Source organism: Passer montanus, unplaced genomic scaffold, assembly GCF_014805655.1.
Source record: "Passer montanus isolate IOZ18808 unplaced genomic scaffold, ASM1480565v1 scaffold313, whole genome shotgun sequence".
In the NCBI taxonomy this organism is placed as follows: Eukaryota; Metazoa; Chordata; class Aves; order Passeriformes; family Passeridae; genus Passer; species Passer montanus.
In genome coordinates this window covers 17,333-34,975 of record NW_024367853.1, presented here as the reverse complement: position 1 = coordinate 34,975, position 17,643 = coordinate 17,333, and the positions used below count along the sequence as shown (strand labels likewise).

General features: G+C 40.2%; 1 long non-coding RNA gene across 1 annotated transcript; it reads right to left on the bottom strand.

Annotated features, from left to right (window-relative positions):
* Positions 1-1,992: 1,992 nt before the first annotated feature.
* LOC120504948 lies at positions 1,993-16,390 on the bottom strand. Its single transcript, XR_005628148.1, has 3 exons — positions 16,327-16,390; positions 3,146-3,218; positions 1,993-2,130 (listed from the first exon to the last, which is right to left on the bottom strand). It is a non-coding gene; the product is annotated as an uncharacterized LOC120504948 (long non-coding RNA).
* Between the last annotated feature and the right edge of the window lie 1,253 nt (positions 16,391-17,643).

Here is a 17,643-nt window from a genome sequence, read left to right as displayed (position 1 = left end):
GCTAGTGAAGATCTATTTTAAACTTAAGATTAACAAGTTTGTGTTGCCGCAGGCATCATACTCTCAGACTGGTTAACACCAGTTGCTCTCCCGGACATGCTCTCCAGATTAACCAGGCATGAAGTAACAGAACCTAAATATAGGTTTCTATTTTTGTTAGAAGGCGTTATCCTTACCAGGTAAAATTTCTCATTCTTTCTCTTAGTAGCATATATAGTTTTTATACAGTCACTTCCTTTAAAGCAGAGGCAAAGCAGCTATAGAGTGATCATTGATAAGTATTTGAGACTGGCAAATAAAAGTATATGGAACCATCAAAGGGAATTTGGTGCAATTGTTTTAGTAGCTCTTCTTAATGATGTTGAAGTCTTTCTAATGCATTTAAGTATGTGGTGTTTATAAAAGTATGACTTAAATCATTGCTCATGCAAATGCTGTTAGCTGTCAGGGAGTGCTAGTCTGGGAGATGTACCTTGGCTTCAGTCTCCACTATCAGCTTTTCTGGTTTGTTTATTGTTTCTTTTTTCTATCTCCCTGTGGATCTGAATTATTTTTTAAGCAAACATTTGTGCATTTGTGTATAATTCAGAATATTCTGGAGACTTTTTTATTTTTTTATTTTGTGGAGGGGAAAAAAGAACAAAAACTTTCAAATGTGTCAGTTTCTGTGGTGTTCTGTGGTGTAGTTGCTCATTTTCATTTTTTTCCCCCTCAGGGTTTTATTTAGGAGAAGGTAAGAAGAAAGGTCCTTTAAGCTTTAGCAGGAAATACCCATGTTTTACCAGCTCCTGCAGTCTTGGCTCAGTAAGGCACCTCATTACCAGTGCCAGGTCACCATGCCCAAGGAATCTCACACCACTGGAAGGAGTCCCAAATACTCTTGTCCAAACACTCCCCTAGCTCAGCTTTGTATCATCCACACAAAGAAGCCCTAACATCAGATTAACTGGCCTCCAGATGACCCCCAGCTTGTGGTGACCCTTGGTACTGAGAAAAATCAATTTGACAACTGCCATGGCACCTCGGTGGACCAAAGTAGCTGGGTTACTGGGAAAATCTCTCTCAGTAATTAGAGAAATTCTTCAGCATCTCTAATGACCAGGACAGAACATTTAGGGGAAGACTAGGAAGAGGGTGAACACCCAGGTCAGAGGGCATAAAAGCCGCCTAAGTGCTTCCTCATTAAAGTGATGAGCAGCACCACAGGTCTCTGTGGCTATATATTTGTGTTAATGCATTGAAACCTAATTTTTTTTCACTGCATGGTACTTCACATTTGCTGTTGGATTAATGACTGACCTGCTTGTAAATGAGTTGGGCAATTTTTTGTTCCCACCTGTGCTTAAAAAAAAGAGTGATTCTGGGAGGGAAAGCCAACTCCTGCAGAATAGAGAAAATAATCTAATAAAGGAAGGGAATTTAGATAAAACCAATCAGTGGGAATCACTTCTAAGTTAGTTGCTGTTATTTGTATTTTCTTGACATTTACAGCTTCAAGACCTGTAGGGTCAGTATTCAAGATTTTTACACCCGTGATAAATATGCCTCCAGAATTAACACATCCCACTTCATTTGTATGTTGACAAAACTTAGAAATACTTTGTTTTACAAGGTATTAATACAAATGTTGCTTGCAAAGCAAGAATCTGACCCAAAAGAAAAGAATCTTATGTTCTCCAGAGGAATTTGAGTCAAACCTAAAATGCATTTGTATTGAAAATTGTGTGCAGATTTGTCCCAGGTGTGCAGATTTGTTTCTAAAGGTATCTCTTAAAACCATCCAAGGCACTATTTCATATCTAGTTCATTTGGGTAATATGAAATGCAAGAAGGGATTAATCAGTCTTCTAAGATATGTGACATAGAGTTCTTTATTTACATGTTAGACATAAAAAGTGCCAGTTTGTTTAATACAGGTTTGAATTAAATTTTTATTTTATTTTATTTTTTATAAGTGAACTTCCTGCTGGTGAACTGCATCTGATGAAGGACACAGAGCTCTTTCCATGCTGGTTCTGCTCGCTCAAACCCTGTTAGCAAGTCTTGCATGGTGACAGCTGGGTATGGCATTGATGTGACAAACTCTCTTTATCCACAGGAATCTCTTGTCTTTCATTTCTTCTGCATAACCTAAAAATCCAGAAGGCATTTGAGTCTCTGACTCACATTTGAAAATAAGTGTATAAAGAGCACAGGTAAATTTTTCAAGGAATATTTTCCCATTTTCATGGGTGATTCAGAGCTAAATAACCAAGGAATGCAAGTTGTGCTTTTACTGATATGTAGAGTGGATGACCATAAGGCAACCATCAAGCTGGGACACATGGGTCTTCTGCCTCAATTCTCTCTTCAGAGTTTGTCAGGTCTTCTCCTGGATGCCAGATATTAAACCCTAGTGCTGCTTTTCCTAGGCTTGTGATACCTGCTAGTGCAGCCCTAGATGTCACCTTTCTTTATTTCTGTTTCCCTCAAATCCCTCTTTCTTTGCTGAGGGGTATGTTGAGCTCAGGAGAGGAGAATCATTACCAGAACTACAGTTACTCCAGATTTCAGTGGACTCCCATTCTTGTGAACTCTGGTAAGGAATCTATCTTAGTCCAGGATTTGTACTTTTTCCCTTTCTCTACCAGCATCTTCAAAACTGTAAAGAGCAGTTTTGCCCTCTTCTTTCTGCCTGTGAGTCAGCACATGGTGGGGTACTTCAGGCTGGGGTTCCCTCCCATCCTGTCCTTGCAGCTATTTGACACTGAATTGTGTAGGTGCATGTTCCTTTGTCCAAAGAGAAGGACTACTGTTCTGTGGCTGCCCCATTCTTAAGTGTTCTTTACACTGTAAAAGTAGACATACCAATTCTGAGGAGAAATGCTTCAAAATTCTCCATTATCACATCATACAGCCAGCATTTAGGGGCTGTGAGGAATACCCTTGGGGCCTGCATGGCCCCAACCACACCGAGCACTTTGGAAATTTCCACTTGGTTTGTAAGAATCTTCATTCCTGCCTTCATCCAGCTCCAGCTCCCAAGTCTGGAGGCAAAGGTCAGAATACATGGCCAGAACATTTACTGGCACAATGGATGGGTTTTACAAGGTCTGTGCTGAGGACTTTCAACAAAGTACTGGCCCATAAAGAACTGTATACTTACAGTATGTAAAATTCGCCATCTCAGAGTATTTTGCCATCTCAGAGTATTTTGCCATCTCAGAGTATTTTGCTGCCTAGGTAAGAGCATGATAAAACACATTGTTTACTTTTATGGTCAATAAAGTAAAGCCTGTTCTCAAATGCAGAGCTCTTAAGTGGCTGTCCATTGCTAACATGAGACTTTAGACAGATTTTATCCTTCTGACGTCCAGTGGAACAAATATCCTGTAGTTTGCAGATAAGGATCACTCCAGGCTCAGTTTCAGTTTGACACAGTTGTTTCAAAATTCACCCTGGGTATATTTTTTCCCTTCAACTTTATCTAAAAAACTAATCAGCCTGGCTAATGAATTAAAGGGGTCAGAGGAATCAATGGTCCTTATTTGCATTAATTTAAATTAATACATACCTGTTTTATTGAATAAGGAGAGACAGGTCTGGTGTTCATAAATTACTGATAGAGAATAAACATAATTCAGTAAAAATATTCTGGTTCTCTTGTTATAAACATACACTGAAAATATAAGTATTTTTAAAATTAAAACAACTTATCACGTGAAAGTGATCTCTGGACAGGTAAATGGTGCAATTGAAAGGAAGGATGATTGAATAGCTGAGCTCCTGCTGTTAGACTTAGGAGGTCTGGACTCAGTGCTCCCTGAACTGACTCCCTGAATGGCTCTGGGAGTTCTTTGGATCTCTGGTGCTTCAATTCCCCATTCATGAATTTTCTTTCTTGGAGCAGTAAGGTGAAAATGAATACCTGAGAAGCTAAGGATGTCAGATTTTCAGTTGTGCAATATGGTAAGAATAGAAGACCAATACAAAAGAAAAAGGTCAGTCTCTTCTGAATGGATTAAAGAAATGTAGTGGGAAAACTGGAAGGGCTGACAATGCTCTTCTGTCAAAGTCCCTCTTGTTTTCCCATGATATGCTAAGCTAGCTCTGTAATATGAAAGGCTGTAAGAAGCCTTATTTGAAAGGACAAGGTTTGTTTCCAAAACTGTACAGTCCTTAATCATTCTTGAGACCTATGGAAAATTGCACTGCATTCTTCTGGAAATTATTATATGTATTTAAGGTAATGAACTTACTTGACTGACTGCAGGATGCAGAGTCCAAAAGACTCATGACCATTCCTGTAATATTTGCTCAGAAAAAAAACACTCTGAATTTATGTCCCACTTCTGCTGAAGCATATCTGCTTTTCATTGCAAGGACGGGATATCAGTTGGCAGGACTATTAGAATCACTGAGATGGCTCAGATGGGAAACAAAACGTTTCTGAGCAAGTTTCCTCTATGCAGAAGTAATGGAAGTTCAATGCCACACAGTTCAGTGCCATGCAAAGAAACCTGACCCATTCCTGTGGCTCCAGCTGGGACCGGGGGAGCTGGGTAAGCGGTGGCAGCCAGTGTGAAGTGCTGCACTAGCATGGCCCCACTGAGGCAAAATGGGGTCATTTGCAGTAACTACTAAAGGTGAAATATTTTATGCAACCAACCCCTTTTAGTTCCTGAATAGTTATGAAAATTAACTCAGATTTTCTGTGGTAATCTTTTATTGAAAATTACTTTATATAAGCCCCATAGTAACTCTTAGGTGTCTTATTTCTTGTATAAACTTCCTCAACCACTAGACAGGGAAAATGTTTGTTCCCCTCTTCCATGCCAAAATGAATGGCTTTTATGGCAGGGAGGAGATGCCTTTTTTGCAGGTCACAAAGAAGCGTAGACAGGGCCCTCTCATGCTCCGAGTTCAACCCTGTTAGGGCAAAAGCAGAAGCTAAATGCAGATCTTTGCATCTCAGGCAGCTGCAGACACCAACAGGGAAAGCAGATCCCCATCAAAGGTTTGAATGAAAGGGTTGTGTCATAATTGGTTTAGAAAAGAAACAAACTTCAGCAAGATTCACAAGCACTGTGGCACCAGTTCAGCATTAATGAGCACCCAGTGTAACTCCTGCAGTCAGGAGAAGATTGCCTGGTATGACACCAATTCCTGAAACACCACCTCCATCTCCCTGAGGACCTCAGTGCTTACCTGTATGGGAGGAGATTTTTAGCTAACATTTGCCAAAAGGGATGATTTTAAGACACCTCTTTGGGGCTTTTCTGCTTTGCTGACTTAGGAAGCTTTCCCCTGGGTTACCAGTTTTGCCTAGCTCTTTAGAAATGTTGTTCTATTTCCAGCCTGTGTAAGCCAGGCAAGCTCCCTCTCACGACCTTACTTTGGAGGGCTAGAGGACAACTGTCTAAGATTCCTTGTGTTTCTAGCCCTTTGTTGGTATTCATAACAATAGTTCAAAACTGAAGGCATTCAAATCTTTTCTGTCTATAGAGAAAGAAATGAAACAAATATTTAACTTAACAGCAGGGCAGGAAGGAATGTTCCACAGAGCTCCATGATGTTCCTACTGACTTTCTCTGTGCATCATGCTTCTGAATTTCTTCCCTTTTATTTGGTGAAAATATAAGGACAAAACTCCTCAAGCTCTTTTTATCTCTGCAACAAGTTCTGGTTTTAACAGGAGTAGTTTTCGGGGTACTAGAGAAAGAAGAGGGAACATTGGACCCTGGGGACACATTTCCATAGAGTAATGCTATTGAGCTGCTTGATTTGTGCACAACATTCTGCCTGGGGATTAAAGCTAGGAAGGCATTTGGAAAAATACCTGCTAATTCAAGTTATTTGGTTGAAGTGTGCTCACAGAGCACCCATTTGTGTTTATAACTGCTCTGTGCAGATTTTTGGCAGATGTTGGGCTGTTAGCCTGAAATATGGCCCTTTGTTTTCCTTAATGATCAAGAGCTGTTAATACCATGCTGTATTTCTGATGTCTTTTTGTTGGTCAGTACTCTCTGCCCTCTTTGATCCAGCAGAAACAGGAGTGGAAGCAGTGATAGCAGACCATTGCAACTCCCACTCGTCTGATGTTACAGGCTGGAAAAGTGAGAAGATGTCTAGGAGGAAGAGCCATTTTCTTTTAATCAATTATTAACTGGTAGATCACTCCAGCTAATCTTTGCTCAGCTGAGTGAACCTTGTGAGCAGTTTTTTGAGCAGACCAGGCTTAGCTGAAACCAAGTGCTAGAAAAAAAATATTCTGGGGAAACCTATTGAAAAGTTTAGGCAGATTATAAACTCTGGAGAAAATGAGAGCATGCCTACTTATAGACATATTCTCATACTAGGCATCATAAAGCTCTTTAGAAACCTAGAAACACACACAGTGTGTGACAACTGTGTTGCTTTACCCCTAGAAACAATAAGTGAATGGAAGGGGCCTTTCTATTATCCCACATGGCAGCACTGCAGTGAAGTGTAGCACTGCACCCTATCTAGTAGCAGGTTATGTTGGCCAAATATAACTACCTAGAACCAGCTTGGCACAGTGTTGTTACTAGGGCAGCTATTTTTACTGGGAGTGATATAACACCTGTAGCTAGTAGATGTTGTCAAAACACTGGTGATGTCTTCATCACCACAATACCCCTTAAAATTGAGAGGTGCACAGATGCAGTGCAGAAATAAAGCCGCCATTTAAACTCTTTTTTTTTCCCTGGGAAAAAAATGCAAAGCTACTAATTTATTTTTAATTTTTCCTCACGATAAACACTAATTTTCCTCACAATGAACACTAATAGTTAATATGATAAAAAGAAATATACCTCCAGTTTTGCAGTCACACAAGCTAAGTATTCTGATAAAGGTCACAAAAAGGTGCATATCATTTAAAGAAATAGGGTCAAAGTTTTGGATTTGCAATGACATTGGAAGTAAAGCCAGCATGATCCAGATTATGGTACATCATAGTAAGCACCCAAGTTAACCTGCTGGAAAAAGTAATTACTGTAAGTTTTCTGTTTAGAACTGATATATGTTCTCTACCTCTGATTCATGGTTGACGAGACACACAAACCTTTTAACACCAGGAAGACTTTTTATGGCTCTGCAATTGTAGCTTTCTTGGAAGAAGCCCTCTGGGACCTCAGATTACCAGTCATATTGCAACAGTGTGCTAGATTTTAAATGGGGACCTGAAGTAAACAAAGACCAAACATTTTTTAGAAGTGATTAAATGTTCTCAGAACACTAGTTTCTTAAAAAAAATGCACCTGTGTATAATTGTTATAGTTGTCTTCAAACGAGAACTTACTCTAAGCCATGGAGGTGTATTGATAATGAATAGCAAATTAATCAAAACATTCTTCTGATAATGTGTTTTTCTTCAACTTACATAAGCATTACTTTCAGCAAAGAATTTGTAAATGAGTTTCCTGCCACAGGAGGACTTACTTAACAGAAAAAAATTGAACGATCCGCAGAGAGAACTATGTGAGGGTATAATACTTCTAAATAATCAGTTATTCAGATGCAGTCCTCAGAGCAGCTCCGTGTGAGCTGTCACTTCTATACATTAAAAAAAAAAAGCTTTTTATTTACTTTAATGCACTATTTTGGATCAGAAGACTGTTTTGAAACAAATGTCTCTGCTCACGCTTTGGTTCCTGTCATATATTTGAAACTTGAACTGGATTCCTTTTGCATGAAACTAAAGGGAAAATGTTCTCTAGCAGTGTAGCTAATGCATTGCAAGCACAAACAGGTCTTCAGTCTGTGAGACTGGACTAGAGCTGCTCTGAAGAAAATGGTAAAACAAAACCCAGTGAGAGTTACTGTGTGGATGTTGGGTTCTCAGACTCTTTCCTTGTATAAATCTACTCCTACTGATCCACACAATTAAATAATACAGATGGAGTTTGTATCATCAGTTCTTGCTGAACCAAACTAACAAAGCTGCTCTTTGGTTTTGTGTGTCACTTTCCAAGTTTTCTTCTAATCCTGTCATTTTCTAGACCATTCCTATGTATAATCAACAGTCTTGCTTTATGAAATGCGAAGGATAACATTTGGCAAGTTCACTGAAGTAAAAAAGGTTGCAAAGGTCTCACTGCAGACTTTTGAAATGCCATGGAGTTCATACACGCAGCTTTATTTGACCTTGGCTGCATTATTAATGCAAGTAAGAATAACATTTTTACCTTTGTACTGATCCCCTGCTGAGTTCTCTGGGCTGTAATTCATGCACCTTATATGTATAATAAGATGGTACAGGTAGATCCTAGAAGCACTACTTTCAGAGAGAAATGGTGTTGACATGAAGAGACCCAGGCTAAGAGATTGGAGATGGATTTTAATGTATAATTAATGGACCAAGAGACAGCATTCATAAAAGACTAAAGTTGTTAGGTTACTAGAGTTCTGTAATTACTTTCTGTGTTAGTTCATAATGTGTGGGTCAACCCTTTTGTCTACTGAAGCTGTTAAAAACAATCCACCTGACATCAGAAGGACAGAGCCAGGGTCCATCAGAAATGAGCAGTTCCCTGACAGGCAAATGCCATCATATGCATAAACTCTAATGCTCTCACCATTGCCGTGGTGGTAATATATAAATCTCTGTATTAGATTTTTATGTCTCTGTATATAAATGAAAGAGAAACCAATGTATATTCAGTGGTAGAAGTACCATGGTAATTTTTTAAAAAATTTCCAAGCATATGTATGTCTTCACAGTGAAAATTCTTCAGATTTTTTATAGGATGGGCATTGGCTAATACCACTCTGTGATGCATTTATATGCCTTAGATAACAGTCTATGTTTTCAAACTGAAGATGGAGGTGAAACAAGTGTCTCTTTTCAAGTTAATTTCACTTCCAAGCCATCTCAGTAGTGCTACTAATGAATTTCTGTCTCTATGTATATGATATTTCTGAATGTCTATCACCAGGGTACCCAAATGTCATTATAAATTTAATGAACAGCTGCTGCCCATTAAAAGTAAGTGTAACTTCTATTGCTTAAATTAAATTAGTTTAAAGTAAAATGAGCATTTAGGTTAGGCAGGTTTTGCTGCTATTTATATCCAAAAGTTGAATTTCTCCCAGACTGAGGACTAGTTTCAAATTGCATTTTTTCTGCCACCATTATTTTGACAGGAAAAAAAACCAACTCCATAAATTAGTATCTAAACTGCATCTGAGCTCTGATCATTTCTGAAATATAAGTAATCATGGCAGAGGATTGAATGATATTAGATGAGGAACTTTTAGCATTTGCTTTTTATATTGCCAATTGAAGATATTATGCTGAGGTTAATTGGGCCATTCAATCGTGTTCTGCCACTTTGTCTTTCCTGAAAGGATTCAGTTAGATGGCTTGCTAAAATTCCTATTATCTCTGTACAAATCTTAGTTTTACTACTGCTGGTCTAAGAGCAGAGGGAAAAGAATGGGGCAGTTTCAGAGTAGAAATAATTTGTGTCTTTGATGCTCTTTTGAATATTCCATTAACAGAGTTCACAGAGGTGTCCAGAGCCAAGATTTGTCAGGGCAAACATACCAGGACAATTGTAAACTCTCTGCCAGGTAAGTAATAGCAGCAAAAAAAGGCCAGGCTCAGTATGTCTAGGATTGCTCTTTGCAATTGACTGAGCAAGGTTCAGTCCCAAATCACAGAGCAGTGCCCTGTGCTAGCAGAACATCCAATTGCTAGCTCTCTCTAATTGTAAGAAATCTGTTTGTTAGGGTGCAGAAAATGGACATAATTGTAGGGAAATAGAGAAACATATCACACATGCACAAATATTGATAGCATCTGCAAGTCAAGAGGAAATGATGTTGTAAATAAGCCATTTAGCATCCTTCCTCTTCACCAATGAGTATCTCTTATCACCCCACTTTGGATATTAACACCACCCTCTCCTCAGCTGAGCTCTGCACAGAGCAGCTCTGTGAAGGTCTCTGCCTGTCTCAGGTCCTCAGGGAGCTTTTTCAATCCAGCTGTGAGCTGCTGCTCCGTAGTGATTCAGCTGCATGAAGAGGCTGAGAAAGCAGGACCTGATAGTAGCATCACTGAGTGATGCTTTCCATCCCACCTTCTCTCATCCAAAGGGTTTCCTGCAGTGTTTCCTCAGAGTAGGTTTGCCAGCCTGCAGAGCAGCAGTCAGGGATTGGCCTGGCTGTTTAGAAAGGAATGGAGGAAAAGGGAAGGTGAAGGCAGAGCCCCCAAACCCCTTTGTTCTTGTGGTGAGAATCTCCTAAATGTTGCTGGAGGACATATTATCCTGTGCCCTTGCCCAGGGAGGTGCCTGATGCCTGGGGCTGCCCCAGCTGCCCTGCTCCCTGGCTGGGACACTGGGATGGCTGAGGGCTGCCTGGCCCTGCCCCTGAAGTCCCCAGCCCTAAGCAGACCCTGGCTCCTGGGAAATCTGTGAAAGACCACACTTTGACTGTGCATCTGCAAATATTTCTTGTTGGTTTTCTATGCATAAGGTTAATTATCAAAAACCTCAGAAGACTTTTGACACATATGGCTGAGGAGATCCTCAAACAAATTTGAATGGAGAGTAAATTTGTCATTATCTAGTGGCACTGTTTGGAGCCCCTATGTGTTTGGACTTCTCACCTGCTGCAGGGCACTTAGCAGAAGTCAGGTGGAAGAGCTCTTTCAGATACTCACTGGCCAAGGCTTTCCCAGGTGATCCCAGCAGATGCAGCACAGAGGTTCTCTGCAGTTCTCCAACAAGCAGGCACCCATTGAATTCGCCATCTTATTCAGGTGATGGAAATGTAATCCTCCTGTTCAACAGCATCTCCCTGGGATTTTTTCTGCTCTGGGTATTGATCTGTTGCTGGTGTTATTAACACACTTACTTCGTCCTACAGTTTGCTACTTTTATTTTGAGGAGAAATTAATGCACTAGGTTTCTTTGTTAGGCTGGTGAACTCTTTGAGTAACAAAAGCAACACAATGTCTTTGTAATTATTTAATTTGCTGGGAAAATATCCTCCTATCCCTATGAACTTTAAACTTGGCATTTCCTGCATGGCAAGGGAGAAATAGTGGCTCTGTGAAATGGTGCCTGACAGCTGACTGTGGTGCAATAGTGCAGGTACAGGTCTCAGTAGGGCAGTAAGGAGTTCATGTGGCACCCTGCCTGAAATAAAAAAAGGAAAGACTCAGTGTCCAGGAGATCTTTTCCAGCTCTGTGTTATTTTCATGTTGTTTGTTGCTGGATTTAGATGATCACCTCAAAGGAGGACATTGAAAACACAGGTAAGAAGTTTTCAGGACATATCACATCCTGTATGTCAGCCATTGTGTCAGTCACTCTCTCACAAATGTTCTCTTTTAGTTGCAAGTAGTTCAGTAACAGCTTGGTTTGATTCATCCTTTACAAGTAACTTGAAGTGAAGAAGGAAAATAACTGAATGATTCACAGCAGCAGTCTGGCTTCTTACAAAACCTTGTATTTTAATCCCAGCAAGGGGCAACAGAGGACTAGAGGCAGAAGTTAATTTACCATATCCAAACATCCTTCTATGACATGAGAGAAAACCCAAATCTTTTACACATCCTGAAGCTATTTAAAAAGTGTCTAAACACAATATTTTTGAGGCATATAATTGATGAATGGACTTTGATACATGCTGAGGGAAGTCTTTGAATTGCTGTTGTATGACTTGGAACGTAGGATTTGGAGGGTTTGCTCCAGTTGTTTGGAAAAACTGAGTCCAGAGTTTCTAACACTCTTAAAAAGGCTTAAAGAAATGCAAAATCCTTTTTTCAAGTTTCCTCCTTTGGTTTTGTATAAATGGTTCTTTTCAGAAGTTTTCGTGCTTGTAACCTCCTTATTTTGGGTGAAGACCTATTACATCAGATTGTGAATTCTGAATATCAAGACCCTGAGCTCTATTCCAGATGCCGTGTGCAACAGGAGTGACTTTTTAAATCATATATATGCATTGAACTATAAAAATGCTTGGGTGAAAGGGGCTTAAAGATCATCTAGTTCCAACCTCCCTGTCATGGTCAGGGACATCTTCCACTGGGCCAGGTTTCTCAATGCCCCACCCACCCTGGCCTTGAACACTTCCAAGGATGGGAATAGCACCATGCCCCACACCACTTATGCATGTACATTACAGTTCATAAGTCACACTACTCCAGTGGAAGTGGTCATGCACATATATATCCTCTCCAGCCACTGAACTCAGTGTCAGCATGAGCTTGTCAACATTAAAGCAACATCAAAATGAAAGATTCCCATGCCAGTTGCAAACTACTGTGTGGAGGTGTGTGTATATATATATATATATATATATATATATATATATACACACACATATCTTGTCAACATTAAAGCAACATCAAAATGAAAGATTCCCATGCCAGTTGCAAACTACTGTGTGGAGGTGTGTGTATATATATATATATATATATATATATATATATATATATATATATATATATCTCTGTGTGGGTGTGTGTGTATATATATATATATATATATATATATATATATATATACACGCACATATATACATATACGTAAAAAAAAGAATTTAATGAAAATTATAAGCAGGTCTGTTCACCGCTTCCCCAGTGGACTCACTCACATCTGGTTACTTAGTAGTCTAAAGAGAGGTAAAATGCTGTGCAGAGTCACTTCTTCCATGAGAAACAGGTCAGAAGACTACAGTTTGAAGACAAATAACAGATGCGTAGAACAATTTATTTTTTTTTACCTCCTCATAGCAATAGGATGTTCTTAATTACAAAGAACTGATTATGAACTAAATGTTGGCCAAGGCATGGCTTCACCAAGGACAAATCCTGCCTGAGCAACCTAGTGGCCTTTAGTGATGGATTGATTACATCAGTGGACAAGGAAAGAACTACAGATGTCATCTATCTGGACTTTTGTAAGGCATTTGATGTCATCTCCACAACATCCTTCTCTTTTAAGTTGAAGAGAGATGGATTTGTCAATTGGACTGTTGCATTAGGAACTGGTTAGATGGCCACCAGCCAGTAGTGGTCAATGACTCAATATCCAGACCGACACTGGTGACAAGGGACATCCCTCAGGGGTCTTTATGGTTTAATATCTTCATCAGTGACACAGACAGTGGGATCATGTGCATCCTCATCAAGTCTGCAGATGACACCAAGCTGAGTGCTACTGTCAGCACACCTGAAAGATGGCATACCATCCAGAGGGATCTGGAAAAGATTGAGAAGAGGGCTCATGGGAAACTCATGAGGTTTAACAAGGCCAATTGCAAGGTGGTGCACCTGGATCAAGGCAATCTTTGGTATAATGTAGTCTGTGGGATGAAGGGGTTGCAAGGAGACCTGTGGAGAAGGACTTGGGGGTACTGGTGGAGGAAAAGCTGGGCATGGGTCAGCAATGTGCACTCACAGCCCAGAAAGCCAGTCATGTCCTGGGCTGCATCAAAATAGGAATGGTCTGCAGGTGAAGGGAGATGATTCTCTACTCTGCCCTTGTGCTCACTTGGATCACTGTGTCCAGCTTGGGGGTCCTCAGCATAGGAAAGACCTGATGGAGTGGGGCCAGAGGAGGGCCATGAGGATGATCAGAGGGATGAAGAACCTTTCCTGTAAGAGAGTTGGGACTGATCAACCTGCAGAAAAGAAAGCTCTAGGGAAACTTTATTGAGGCTGTTAAATATTTAAAGGGCACAATAAAAAAAAATTAAAAAAAAAAAGGAGGAGAAACTTTGGTAGAACCTGTTCACATACAACAAGGGGTAATGGATTTAATCTAAAGGAGGGTCTATTTAAACTGGAAAAAGAAGAATTTTTTTACAATGAGGGTGGTGAGCCACTGAAAGAGATTGCCCAGACAGGGGGTAGATGCCCAATCACTAGAAACTTTCAAGGCCAGGTTGGCCAGCTCTGTCTAGCCCAAAGTATTCTATGAATCTATGATTCAAAGACTTCTGGGCAGCCTACTGAATCCTGTTTAATACTGACCTTGGGGTGTCACAAGTAAGTGTAAGGCACTTCAGAGATTTAAGTACATTTTGCTGCCTCATAATGTAATTGATCTTGTTCAAACCTCCAGAAAAGTTTGAGAAATATGGTAATATTTTTCACATTGCAGCAGCTGCAGTAGTGTGCAACATTAATCAGTTCTACATGATTTTAATTAATGGTCTTCAGTTGCTATGAGTGTACAGTGGGAGTAGTTTGCATTTGTACTCTACTATTGTATTTGCCTTCCTTTAAGAAAACATGAACAGTTTAAGTCTGTAACACTGCTCAACATGAAAATTGAGCTCTTAAATTTTAAAGCAAAACTACAGTTAACTCTTTGGATCTGCAAAACCATCAGTCAGGGAAGTGACATTCAGAAATTCATGTCTGAATGTTGATTCATTAGGATTCCATTTCAGAAAAGTTAGTCATTTAAAGAGCACAAGATATCTCCACATCTCTCCCAAAAAGTAGAATTGGGATAGTAGAGATGTCATCATCAAGCTGAACAAGAACTGTTAAAACAGCAGCAATCTGCTTAACAAAAAAGCAAGACAGTGGAATTAAGAGTATATAAATTACTTCTTGCTGAGGACACAAGTTACTGGAAACTCCTTTTCAAGGGATATTATGCTTTATCTTGGACATGTGTATTGCTTCAATTAGGTAGTTTGCTCTTTAACTTGGAAGCATGAGGTGTCTGGACAGAATTATAAGAGCTAGCTGTATTCTCAGGGCCCTGCTGCGCAGTCAGCAGGAATAATTTTACCATTCTCATTTATGAGCCTTTGGAGCCATAAACACCTCCCAGCTTTTCATGAGGAGCCCTGTAACTGAATAAGCAGTAAGTTCATTAGCAGTCTGGTTGCAGAGAGGGAGCAGGAGAAAATGTACTCCTACAGAAAACCATATACCTTCCATGTACTAGCTGGTGCAGCCTTCTGATGAGGACTGACAGCAAATTCCTGCTTCAACACCGCCATGTGAAAAATTCAAGGAAAGCAGGTGAAGATCAGATAAGCAGAATCAACCAAAGATTTTCCTCCCCTTTAAACATATAGATGTGTTTATAACTAACCCTTTGTCCCTTAACTGGTTCCCACCCAGTTCTTGTTAGCAGTACTTAAAACTGCCACAATGCTTTAAGGTGTTCCTTTCCATATGGATGGAGAGTGGCATCACAAGTTCCATGACCATAGCTGGCCCCAAATCTGACAGTCTCAGATGGAGTGCAGAGTTGTAACCAAATCTCTTAGCTCAGAGATGGGTCTTTCTGCATCAGGGCTGGTGGGGACTGGTGGGTCTGCCTGTACCGGAGCAGACCCTGATGTTAATATTCAGAGGTTAAGTGGAAGATGCTGGTCGTCTCTACCATTTCCCTATGAGTGTTAAATTTCCTTGATATTATGAGAAGTGTATTAGAGGATTAAGTGTCTTGCATCTTCATATCTTCATCTCTGCAGAATTTTCTGATGCCTGGCTGTGGGATGGTATGAGGAACTGTCATATGTGACAGGTTAATTGAAACAGATTTTTACATGCATGAGACCTCCACAAGCGTGTGGTGGGAGGGAGCATGGGGCTTTTTATCAAACTTTTTGCAAGGCAGAGAACTTGTGATCTTAAATGAACAACTTTTTCATACTCGTGTAAATCTGACACGACCCAATTCTGTGGGAACATTAACAGGGAAACACACACCTTCACTGAGTAAATGTGCATCTGGCTTCCTTGCACGTACCATATTTTTTCTTCATTCATACATTCATTAATTCCTTGTTAGACCATGGAGAAGGATTCCTCAGCAGCAGGGAGGAAGGGACAAGACAAGTATTCCTCGTGTTCCAATGGGCGTATACAGTTGACTGATTTTAAAATCTAGTTGTTTAAATCCAGATTGTCTCTCCATACAGAGTCTCTTGAAGGAAAAAGATAGGAAAACAGGAAGAATTTCACCATGAAAGGAAGAATTCCCAGTTTTACATCTGGGACAGAGACATGCTGAAGCCACACATACTCTCCATGGACCTCTAAAGAATGGTTCCTCTACTGGCCAGCAGCTGACAGAGCTCCCTGCAGTGTCTGTGCTGTCAAATCGTGTCAGAAAATGTCACTGGACAGTAAAATCTTATTATATACTATGCTAGACTGTTAAAACTGTCCCCATTGCAGCTCAGGCTAGCTGCCACTTTCCATACAGCTTCCATGAAATCTGAGGCCCAGTGCAAGCTGGGGACTATTGCCCACACACAGTTTGTCTTGGAGGCTTTTTAACACCACGGTCACAGTCTGATTGCTGATAAAGAAATGGCATAATTCGAGTGTAAACATACCTGGCTGTAGAGCAATACATCTTTCAGTCTCTGTTAGAAGATGAGTGGTTAAACTTTAAATAAGATGTGCTCTTCTCCTGGTATAATAAATTGTGTTCCTGCTTCTGAAAAAGTAGTGGTTTGTTAATGGGAAGAGTGGTTGAAGTGCTAAATTTGTCACTGGGAAGAGTTTTGTGGAGCACTTTATGGGCGCTAAAACTCAGCTGCCTAGAGGGTATGTGCAGATGAGAAATGGGCACTATGGTCCCAGACATAAGAGAAAGATGAAAGAATTCCTTCAGGAAAAAGACAAAGCCTGATACCAGAGAGGGTGAGTAGGAGGCCAGAAAGGGTTTGGAATTGCAGGGACATCTGGCTTTGCTGAAACAGCAACCTATGACTTGTGATTAGCTCATCAGCCGTGTCATCTGTGCAACCCAGAGGGACCCAGGAGTGCATGGGAGGCTACCCTCCTCCTCAGGAGTTTTCCACACTGGTGTTAGCACAGGCAGACCTTGATCCTGGGCAGCACAACATGTGCAAGGCATTAAAGAACACAGCTAGACCCTTGCTTAGAATGTTTTGAATCTTATGTAGAATCTTACACAGAGTGTGAATGATACGGATCCCTAAACTCTTATTAAGAAATAAATAATAAGGTAACTGAGACCACTTTGGAATAATCAAATAGGAAATGAATCTACAGGAAATGAAATGTGTCTAGAACAGAGACCATGTATATGGATCTCTGTTCCTTACCCACTCATTAGCCTCTTTTCAGTAGAAGTTTCACAATAAAGGGGGTGACTGTTTTAAACACAATATCAATGAGAAAAATAGAAGTTAAGCTCACTTTTTTGGCTCCGACTTTGTTCTCAAGCTGAAGCATGTGCAATCAGGATGGGATGCAGGGTAAGGCAATATGCTGGGGAATGCAATGTCTTATTAAGGGATTTGTGAGTGAAATACTTCCAAAATCTGCATGCATTCACCCAGTGTAAAATAATTGTTACATCCTGAAAGTAGATCAGCACAATGAGATAGGGAAGCTGAGTACAACGTTGTTTATGCCCCTTCTTGATGTATGATTTTGGGAGTCCCACAGCTGTTGGAAGAGATAACTCCCTGATTGCTTTTAATCTTCACAGCTAAGGCTGATTTCCATCTCACCTTCTAAAACAAAGTTTCACGCTACACTGCTGAAAAAGTTTTCAGGGCTTATGTACAGGAACCTGATGTGTTTGCATTTTTCTCTCCCCGCCCTGATGTCTCTTTTCAGGGGTAAAAAACAGCTGCAGTATTAAAAGAGGAGTTACAGAGACTGCAGGCATAGCATGA